This window comes from Mus caroli, unplaced genomic scaffold (assembly GCF_978045245.1).
Source record: "Mus caroli unplaced genomic scaffold, Mus_caroli_1 scaffold_1, whole genome shotgun sequence".
Lineage (NCBI taxonomy): Eukaryota > Metazoa > Chordata > Mammalia > Rodentia > Muridae > Mus > Mus caroli.
In genome coordinates, this window is record NW_028227256.1 from 57498374 (window position 1) to 57509265 (window position 10892).

The 10892-nt window shown below is 40.7% G+C and overlaps 1 long non-coding RNA gene across 1 annotated transcript; it reads left to right on the top strand.

The window, feature by feature from the left end:
- The first annotated feature begins 1332 nt into the window (after positions 1 to 1332).
- LOC115030376 (uncharacterized) lies at positions 1333 to 8599 on the top strand. The gene is made up of 3 exons (XR_003835965.1): positions 1333 to 1487; positions 6928 to 7048; positions 8155 to 8599. It is a non-coding gene; the product is annotated as an uncharacterized LOC115030376 (long non-coding RNA).
- The last annotated feature ends 2293 nt before the right edge of the window (positions 8600 to 10892 follow it).

The following is a 10892-nucleotide window of genomic DNA, read 5'->3' on the forward strand; positions in this document are numbered from 1 at the left end:
TGTTTGTTTTTGAGACAAGGTTTCTCTTGGTGGTGGAAGTGTATTACTGGGGTGGGCTCTGAAGCTTCAAAAGCCACCGGACATTTCCAGTGCATTCTCTGTTCCTGCTCACAGTTTGAGTTGTGAGTGCTTAGCTTCAGCCCCAGTCACTACGTCTGCCCCCTTCTGTCCCTGACATTGTGAAGCCTAAGCCTCTGGAACCATAAACTCTTTCTTCTATGCGTTGCTTTGGTCAAAGCATTCATCACAGCAATAGAAAAATAATGAATACGGAAGTCAAGTGTGATATGGAGCAAAAGGAAAAACCGTGTGAGGAATGGAAACCTCTGAATTAATAATTCTGTTTTTCCCCTTGGGAACGGAATTTACACATTGCTCTGGGAAGGCTTATCAAAAGCAGTATTGTACATTTCTTAAACACCATGGGGTCTATTAGGGATTCTATCCTGTAGAGTTTTACCATCATTAGTCAATAAATTTCAATACAATAGAGTCTGTAAAAAATCATTGTGAAAAGATCAGGAAGGTTTTATGCTGTCTTGCCTTCTGAGATAAATTGCTTGCCATAAGGACAAAAATCTCTCTCTCCTAGTCCTGACATTACAAATCAAACCATCTGGGCTTTGGTTTAAGTCTAGGAACTTCATTAACATGGTGAGACATAAAAGAATTGCCCAAGGTAAAAAGTCCTATTACCAATGATTCATTGCAATTAACTAATTTGATGGACTGCTACTCCCCTGCCCCTTGGTGAGAGAAAGAAGTGAAGCCTGCAAATGAAGAGGGCCTTGGGGATCATCTTTTCATAGCAGAAAAAAAAATCTTGGTATCCTTTTTGCTAGTTCGTCATAATGAAGACTGAATATTATTTATAATATTGTATTTATAATACCGTCATTTCTTCTTGTACTGATGGAAAAGGAAATGTTTTAGGTTTGCTTTTGTCTGGTACATCCAGAGTCAACAGCCTCTTGTGTATGTAATGCCTTCTATCGTAAAGAACAGTGTCAATATTTAGCTACTTTCCTCCATGTGTAAATAAAAGAACTTGTAATCCTCTATTTGAAAAACATTTTTTTTTCCTTCCTATTCTGCTTGAGAAGGCTAATTTTCAAAGTCAGTTTCTTCTGGTGTTCTTTGAGACTTTTTCCCCCCCTCTAAGTATTTGCATTTGAAATGTTATTTGGGGGACTGAAAAATATTTCTTCTGTTTGCTTTCCAAATAATGGAACTGACTCAGAAAAAGAGTCCTGACATTAGCTGGAAACTCTGCTAGTTACAAAATCAGACGTGATTTGTACAGCCTTGAAGTTTAGAGTTGCTTCTGGAAATGCATACCGTGTACCTGCCAACTCAGATAAACGGAGACTTGTTAACGTCACTGCTGGTGGAATATCCTCAGTATATGAAGACAGAGAAAAGAAAGGAGGCCAGTGACAGCCAGTTGGGCTGCTCTATAGTCATCATTCAAGATTTGCTCCTTTGTGGTAAGATATTTCCTTGCAGGATTCGGGGGCGAAGGCAAGAGCCTTTGATAAACTACAACACTGGCCCATTGTCTAATAGCAGCACTTCAAAAATAAGCAATTCTTGTATTTTTGGAAACTCTTGAAGACTTTAGAACAGGAGGTTAGTGGTTCTGTGGAAAGAGCTGGCCAGAGTAGTAAGAGCATGGGAAAGAGAGAGGCCAGTTTCCACTCTACCGTCACCTGACTGTGTGACTTGATCAAACCAGCCTGTTCCCATCTGTTGGTAGAAAGAAGGACTGTGTCACTGCAAAGGAAGAGCAGGCAGAGTGAAATGCTTTGTGGAGGGTTGTCCCTGACATTTTGGGTTTTTTTTTTTTTTTTTTTTTTGCATAAGGAGCCAGCTTCAAGGGCAAATTCAAAATTGCTTTCTTGTTCTTGTTCTGTGACTGTAGCTTGAGCTGTCTTAGGTGAATGAATGGTAGGGAGCAAAGTTCATGCCGCCACTCTGGAACCCCACCTGTCCTGACTTGCACTTAGCTTTTTAATTCTTGAAAGCATATCTGTGAACTCATTCACAACAGTTTCTTTGACTTGTTTTCAAGAATAAAATAATCCCAGAAGCCCAATTTCTTCTGCTCTATTGAGCCTTAAGCCCTGGTTCACTCTCTTCTTTCTTTTTAGAGTGAAGCATATTGTCCTTTAAAATGTAGCCTGAGATCCATTCTGATTCACTGAGCACTGCTGTGAATGAGAGCCTGTTTATCTCCTTCCCTTATTCCCAAACAGCCAAACAACCACCACACGGTCTTTCTGATTTGGGTTGAAAACCCTAGACAAGATATGAACTAGACACCCTTTTCATGCCTCATGTTATCACCAAGCCTCTTGCCCATGGCCTTCACCAACATGTTCCTTGGCAGAAACCAAGCATATTGGGATTCTATTGAAATAGAGTCACTCTCCTGACCAGTGCAGAAATAGGGTTAGCTGCATAACTTGGGGTGGGGGGAATTGGAGGCTCAAGTTGTTCATAATGTCTTTAGGTTAGAAAACATTGTAAGAGAAAAAGGTAAATAATTCAAGTAATGAAAGATTATATTCAAAGACCCTTCTAGAAATTTTTCCTACACATGAACTCAAAATTTTATTTTTTTCTCTTTCTTGAAAAGTAAGCCCACATTCTGTGTACTATTTCTATTTTTGTTTCAGAGTGTATAAATGTACACCACAGTCACATGTTCACATCCATTCTCTCTTCCAGAAACAACCTTATTCAAGCCATCCATTTTCACTTTCTGTTTTGTGGTTAAATATTATATTGCTTTATTATGCTGAAATTGTTGAGTTGCTCTCCAGCTGATGAGCATTTTAACTTTACTTTTTGAAGTAGGTAAGTTGGAAGGTGAAGGCATACGCCAAAAAAAAAAATGCAACTTTGTAGCAAGTCTGCTTTATAAGAATGACTTTGGTAGAAAGTGTGTCTTCTGTATTACTTAATAAGTAGAGGGTATTCTCTGAAGTCGACTCTTGTTGATGCTGTAAAATCAATATCATATCTGGTGCAATTTCATTCATTTCCCATGTTTCTGGTTCAATTGTTGAGAACTCTCATGTTTCAATATGGAGGGGAAAAATGAGCTGAGTCGGATTCAGAATGATGGGAGTAGCCAAATTGCCTTTCGCTCATTAACATTACTTCCAGGATGGTTCTCATCGCTAACATTTTACAAGTCTGTTTCAAGCTGGCAAGAATCCAGACCAGAGAGCTGAGAAACCATAAGATGCAAATGTGAACCTAACCCAAGCGGTGGACTGACAAGATGACTCAGTGGTTAAAGGTTCTCGCTGCCAATCCTCCGAACCCAAATGGTAGACAGAACTGACTCCCATGAGTTGTCCTCTGACCTCCACATGGATGGCGGCCCTTGCACATCTGTACATGTTCATGCATGAGCATGCATACACTCAAATAATAAACGAAGGCAGTTCATTTCTGGAGATTAGAAAAAACGAACCATTAGGATGATCAGTGTTGCGATGCTCCAAGTGAACTGAAACAGTAAGAGTTACATTGTCATTAATTTGTATCCTGAAAGTGGCTGAGTAGAAACCCTCCTAGGATGCCCCTCAAGATGAGCAGAACTCCAAGTTTATGCAGCCTGATTCTCTAATCGCAAGTGCCTCTTCTGTAATTCCAGGATGATGGGATTTGCTGTGCAGGGAGTGATAGCAATGGCCACATTTCTCCCGTGAGCTGGAGCACTGCACAGGCTGTCTACAGCCGGAATTAGGAAATAACATACAGCAGCAGCCCTGAGAGGCAGGCTGTGTGATGTCATGCATTTGAGATTGTGGTGGGAAACCATCCCCCCAAAATTGTGCAACAGCTTGTGTGGCATGAACCCAAAGTGCCCTGAGATCTTGGAGCCCAAACACATTTCTCTGGTAAAGTGTTCCCAGTCTTTTTGAATCTACCTTGTTTGTCTGAGCAACATGTACTTAAGTTTCTGGATGTGCACAGGGTTCTTCCTGATCATCCCTGAGTTTTCTGGGAGCTTTCCAGTCTGGCTTACCTTGTCACGCTTACTTCATGCTGTTTCCTTGGCATTTGATGTAATTTTCTGTTGCCAGTTCCAGGACATCAGGAGATCACTGTTAGACAGGAAAACACACCATTTATCTCTGGTCACTGATTTACTGCTTTGTGGTTTCATTGCTTATCACTATTTACCTTGTACATTATTGTGCAATAGAAAGTGGTGGACGTTAGTCCCATTTCAGGAGAACACAGTACTTCCCCGAATACCCACTGTGTTCCAGGCAGAGCTACCGAAGCATTTTCTTGTGTTAGCCTCAAAGCATACTTGCAAGGTATTATTGTCTCTACCTTAAAATAAAGAATCTGAAACTTGTATTGTATAATTGGATAATGTGACACAGCTCAAAAAATGATAGAACCAAGATAGGCACAAAACTTGGCCTATTTCTCATGAAGTCTGTCTGTCTGTCTGTTTTTTTTTCCCCTGTAGTAGAGTGCATGTGTGTGTATAAGGCAGAGGTTGATGTCCAGTGTCTTCCAACCTCTTCCTTTTTAAAAATATATCCTTTCCCACTAAACTGGATTTCATCAATTTGGTTAGGCTGGCTGGCCAATGAGCTCCAGGGAGCCCCTAGATCTTTGCTTCTAGACCTATCCTAGGGTTATAGGTGTGCACCATTGTGCCCAGATTTTACATGTGTGCTAGGGATCTAAACTCAGGCACTTAGGCACCTTTAAGACCGAGTCATGTCCCCAGCCCAAGCTTATCCCTTTAAACAACAACAGAGCTTTATATTTCACCATGCACTTTGCCCTGCGATCATTTCTCACAGCTCTATGAGGTGTGCATTGTTATAAGGAAGCTGTGAAATACATGTAGTCATGGGCTAGAACTTGAAAATTTATGAGACTTAACTTACCAGGTTTTCCACGACACCACAGATGCCCGAGAGCTAACCAATTCTTTTTTTTTAATGCATTTTATTTATTTATGTATAGCTCTGTGTTTCTCAATTAGCTACAACTCTTTTATGTCTACATCTTGTGTATCTTGATAAACAATTCGTGATAATCTTAGCTGTAGACATAGTTGCTCTCTGTAGATAAAGCCAAAGTTAATGCCAAGCAATGAATGATGGTGCATTAGAAAACTTAGGTGAGAGACACACACTGTGCCTGTGAAGAGAATTAGCAGAGGTCAGACGTTATGGAGGCATCTTCATAGTGTAGCACTGATGATGTAATTAGATGTTTTGGAGTCATATTTAGAAAAGAACTTTTGGCCCAAGATGAGATTCATTAAAAAAATTGAGAGTGAAATCGGGCAGGAATGCTGGGTGTGAAGATAGCAGGCTGTCACAATGATGAAATCTAGTTATGTTTTCCAATCCTCCAGTCATAGACGCCTAATAAAAGCATTGGCACCAAGGCGTGAACAACTGCTATGCTTACCGCATTAGGGACACATTATCACAGGTATGTAGACACACGACCTTAAGCAGTAGAATGTCCCTGGGGGTTCATGTGAGTAGGGGCAGATTCTGTTGCTCTTTAGACACATTGGGTGGCTACTTCCCTAAATTCACCCACAGTCCCTTTGAATGTCTCCATCCCGTAAACCTTTGAGCAACACGTATTGTAACGACCACTGCAAGAAGTCATGGGGGCCTCCTAGTGAGAAGCTACATAAAATACTGTCTTCCAGAATACAAACTCCAGGAAGATGGTATATAAAACATGGAGTTCCAGTTGTTAATACCAACTACCATCACTTTGCCAAAAGGCTCTGTCCTCCAAAACAAAACAAAACAAAACAAAACAAAACAAAACAAAACAAAGCAAAGCAAAGCAAAGCAAAGCAAAGCAAAGCAAAGCAAAGCAAAGCAAAGCAAAGCAAAGCAAAGCAAAGCAAAGCAAAGCAAAACTGAGTATTGGTATGGTGCAGAGGGATCATGGGCTTGCAGATCAGAATCTCTGAAATGGATATTGTGTTGCAATCTTCCTTCTTCCCCCTTTCCGCTTACCCATCTTCCTTCCTTCCTTCCTTCCTTCCTTCCTTCCTTCCTTCCTTCCTTCCTTCCTTCCTTCCTTCCTTCCTCCCTCCCTCCTTCCCTCCCTCCCTTCCTTTCTTTCCTTTTCCTCATTGCCACCTATATTAGCCATGAGAACTGAGATGGATTTACAGAGAAATTAGGCTCTGAAGGAATCTTTCATTTGGCTTCTGATCACACAACATAGACCATGTTCCTTTGCTAGCTGGGTACCTCTGAGGTTTATTTTCTCGGCCAGTCAAGTGAGAACAGTACTTTTAAGTGTGCACATACCAGGTTCTCAGTAACAGAAGCATTATAATTACAACTGTTAGACTTAGGTCTAAACACAATTCATTTATAGTATTGAACATACATAATCCATTTATAATATTAAAGGTGTTTCCTTAAGAGTACACATGGTGGGACTCATGGCTCCACCTGCATATGTAGCAGAGGATGGCCTAGTCAGTCATCAATGAGAGGAGAGGCCCTTGGTCCTGTGAAGGATCAATGCCCCAGGGAGAGGGGAAAGGGGATAGGGGGTTTTTGGAGGGGAAACCAGGGAAAGGGGATAACATTTGAAATGTAAATAAAGAAAATACCTAATAAAAAATAATTCTCTAAAAAAAATGCTGGTAATAACACACTGTCAAAACTTTTAATTATAAGACGAACACTCTATAAAGACTTAAAAGACATTGTTACTATAGTAGTAACAACTTGCTAAGACAGTAGATCTTAACTATTCTGTCCTGGGTGGCTTTAACTGTTGACTTAACTCAGCCTAAAGTCATCTGACAGGAGAGCCTCAACTACAGAACTGCCTAGCTCAGATTGACCTGTTGGCCTGTCTGTGGAGGATTGTCTTGTCTGTTGATTGATATAGGAGGGTCCAGCCCCCTACATGCGGTCCTGAACTGTGTAAGGAAGCTCACATAAGGCAGCCAGTGAGCCATCTCGTGAAGCAAAATTCTCCTGCGTTCCTGATGCACTTCTATGGCTGGGAAGTGAGTCTCTTGGTTGGAGGTAATGCTGTGTGGGAGAACAAGTAGGCTTGCCTTCAAGCCTTGAGTTCTTGCCTTGACTTTGCTCAATGTTATCTATGTTTGTAAGCTAAAACAAACCTTTTCCTTCCCTAAGTTGCTTTTGGTCAGAGTATTTTATCATAGCAATGGAAACTAAATTAGAACATACTCTCAAGGTATATACCTTTTTAAAAAGGTAAATATAGTATATTTCTAAGCTTGATTCTGGTAATCATTTCTCAATGTAAATAAAAATACATTATTTATTTTAAATATATACAATATTTATTTTTCAAATATACTTGGCCAAAAAAATCTCTAAATGATTTTTCTGTTTGCCTCTGCAGTTGTCTAGAAATATATTAAGAACAACTATAAAGTAGGTATATCTAAATATAACTACTCTAAGTATTTTTTCTTTCCTAATAAGATTATACATATACTCAAATAGTACTGTTACTGTCGAGGTATTTATAGAATAGCCTTCAGGGCTACTAGCATGCTCTTTGAAATATCCTCAGTTAGGGAAAGTTTTCAGCTTTTTAAGATAGGAGTGATTTTTATAAATCATCTATGGACATTTAGAGAGAAACTTGGGTAATCAAACTGAATAATTCCACTTGAGGCTAAAGCAAAACAAAATCTGATAAACATAAACTGACTTTAAAAACAAATCAAAAGAGAAATTTGAAAGTAACTTCAGACTCTGCCAGCATCATTAGAACTGCATTCTATTCCAAGGTGTCTGCTTGAAAATTTTAACTTATGATTCATTTGTGAAAATTCGGTAACTTATTAATGACACTTCACACTATCGTGACTTGACTCCAAAGGAAATTCCAAGAACTTAGGGACTGCACTCTCCACAATTAAGGTGTAGTTTTGTCCAAGGGTCTAGTATGATGCCAGACATTCTTTGACAACTGAGTAAGTTATAGACAGTGATGATGCCTTTGATGTCAGCGGAGATGATAATGGAAGAAGACTTGGAAAGGCAGTATTGGCTCTGGGCTGACTGCTTCGGAATTGCTGGCATTGATTTAGGGATAAATGAAACCGTTACTTACTGATTTTTGTTCTTTTTATAGCAATTTAAAAGCACATACCTCATGCTTGACTCTGACATAGTGTTTGGAAAGAAAGTGTTCTGAAGCCACTATACATGGAAGAGCTACAGATGATGACAGAGAAGATCAGCACAGAGCAAACATGGAGTGGGAAGAACATCATGGATGCCGACACTAATCCTAGCAATGACCATTAGCCCAAAGGGAAGGCTTAGAGATGAATGACTTGAAAGCACAGCCAAGCCACCAAAGACTTTCCATTCATAATGTTGGAAACATCTGTGCTTTGATGCCAAGCTATATTAATAGACTTCTACATGGAAAAATTTGGCATATGCTGTGAATATACAAAAAAGTTTGATCCAAAGGAAATTTACATGTTAATAGAAAGAATCAAGGTAGGCAGAAATAACAAAAACCAAATGCAAAGTATGAAGTAATGAAAGTGATTTAATGAACACAGATAAAGAGAATATGTGGTCTGAAGGAGAGTCTCGGGAATTGTGGTTTGATCTCAGACTTGGGATCAGTGAACTGGCGTATCACACTGAGTAAGGAGAAGCAAAGACCCATTAGGAGACAGAGCAAAGTAGTGTGCAGTTGTCTGGTATTCGGGAGTGTGACAGAGGAGGGGGACAAGGCAAGAGCAGAGCCGTGTCTGTACACCAGCTTTGCTTCAGGCGACATAACTTGGGGGCTGTATCAGCGAGAGTGCTACGATAAACTGAATGCCAATGCCCTCTCTCAAACCAGCTTGAGTTACTGGCCATTAAATAGGAATCAGACTTGCTTTGTAAATGTATTGTTAACCCTGTCAGAATTAACTACTAGCTATAGCAGTCTGACTGACCAAGTGAATTAGACTTTTCATGTAGGACTGATGCTGGTGTGTGTGTTAGCTTTATACTGCCCACTAGCCAGACATTCATAAAAATTGTTGAGTTGCATGAGTCGTCCCTAAGAATGCTTCATTTGCCTGTTTATAGTCCCTATGATAAGAGGAGACCAATGGAGGGACTTGTTCAAGTTTTCTCAAGGCTGTCTGTGGCATCATTGGTGCAAGCAGGCAGGTTGGTTCAAGCTTTATTCCAGCGCTCCAGGCTATGTGAAGCGCCACACCAACTTTCTTTGCCTTGGTGGATTACATTCATGCATCTGTCTAGGAATTCAGAAAGTCTCACCACACTACCTTTAATATGGTGCTGATTGTGTAAGCAAACAAAAGTAAACAAGCAACCCCTAAACCTAAGTAATTGTTATCTGTGCTTAATTAGCTCCAGGCAGCAGCAAACCCAGAGCTGGCAGAGGTGGTGAGCAAGGACAGAAACATGGGCACCATCACAGTGCTGAGTCACTCACAGAGCTGTGTGCTCTCACTGAGCTAGAGTTGCAGTGTTTTGAATGTAGCTATTAGCAGTGCAGAGCTCTCATAACCAAGTGTGGGAGTAATAACAGGACAAACAAATTACAGGGAACTGGAGATGGGATTCCACCATGAGGGAACAAGCCGAGGGAAGAGTTCTAACGTGGGGCATGGATTTGGTTCCCCACACATTTCTTTGTCTCTTCCAAATATAGATTTTGTTTTCATGTGGTCACCGATGACTGAAAATGTTGGCCACACGCATAATGAATCCCACACAGCAAAGACTCTGTATGTTATGGGAGCACTTAGAATGTTTCTTCGGGAGTTTTCCTCTGAGGAGTAAGATTAAAGACAATTCTAGCTCAGTGTCATTGACTGTGGATGACAGAGGGCAGTGGGAAATATAGTACAGTGTATCTGAGAATGCTCATTTCAATTATTCCTTTTTGTTTATTCATTGTGTTTCAAGACAGGGTCTTTCTATGTAGACAACTTTAAACTTACCTTCCACCTATCTCAGAAGAGTGCTGGGATTATTGGCATGTATCAATCACACTTGGCTAATAGTCTTTGCTTTATACCCACAGTTATGCTGGGGCTGCCAGGCAGACTATTTTGATTGAAGCAGGTTTTTTTTTTTTCCACAAGGGACTTAGTTCTAGCAAGGAACAGAAATTGCATGTACGATAGACTAGCTTGTAAAAGGGGACCACATATGAATGCATGCACACTAGAGAAGAGGGTGGTTTGAGACAGAAATCTGTCCATGAAAAGTAGAATGGAAGAATTAGGGTTGGATCTTCAGAATTTGGGGTGCCGAGAAAATGGTGGCCCTATTAGTGGAAATCTCAAAGTCAGGAGGAATAGGAAGCTTGTCTGGGTATGTGCCATTTGGGTAACAAGTTAGATACGATGGGTATTTAATATCCTAGATATCCTAGAGGTGGGTGGAGACCTGTCTAGGGAAAATTTGAGTCCACTGATGTGGCTGCACATGCAGGTGTAATAGTAGAAGTTGTGGACCAAGAGAAACTATGGAGAACTATGGAGAAGACTCTGTGTAAAGGGCTTCCTGACTGTGAGATGTCCTGAGTGACCTGGCTTAGGAACCCCAGGATCATGTAAAAGCTGGATACAGTAGTGTGCATTTGTGATCCCAGCTTGCTGCTACAGGAGGCTGAGTCTGGAGAGCTGCTGGAAGCTTATGAGCCAGGCAGCCTGAAGAGAGAGAGAGAGAGAGAAAGAGAGAGAGAGAGAGACCCTGATCAAACGAAGTGGAGGGGGAGGGCTAACACCTGAGGTTGTCCTGACCCCTACACACATGTCCACTCTGTACTCACACATGTAGGGACAACCCAATTTCAGAGGACAGGATAGAGTAGAGGAAGTAATG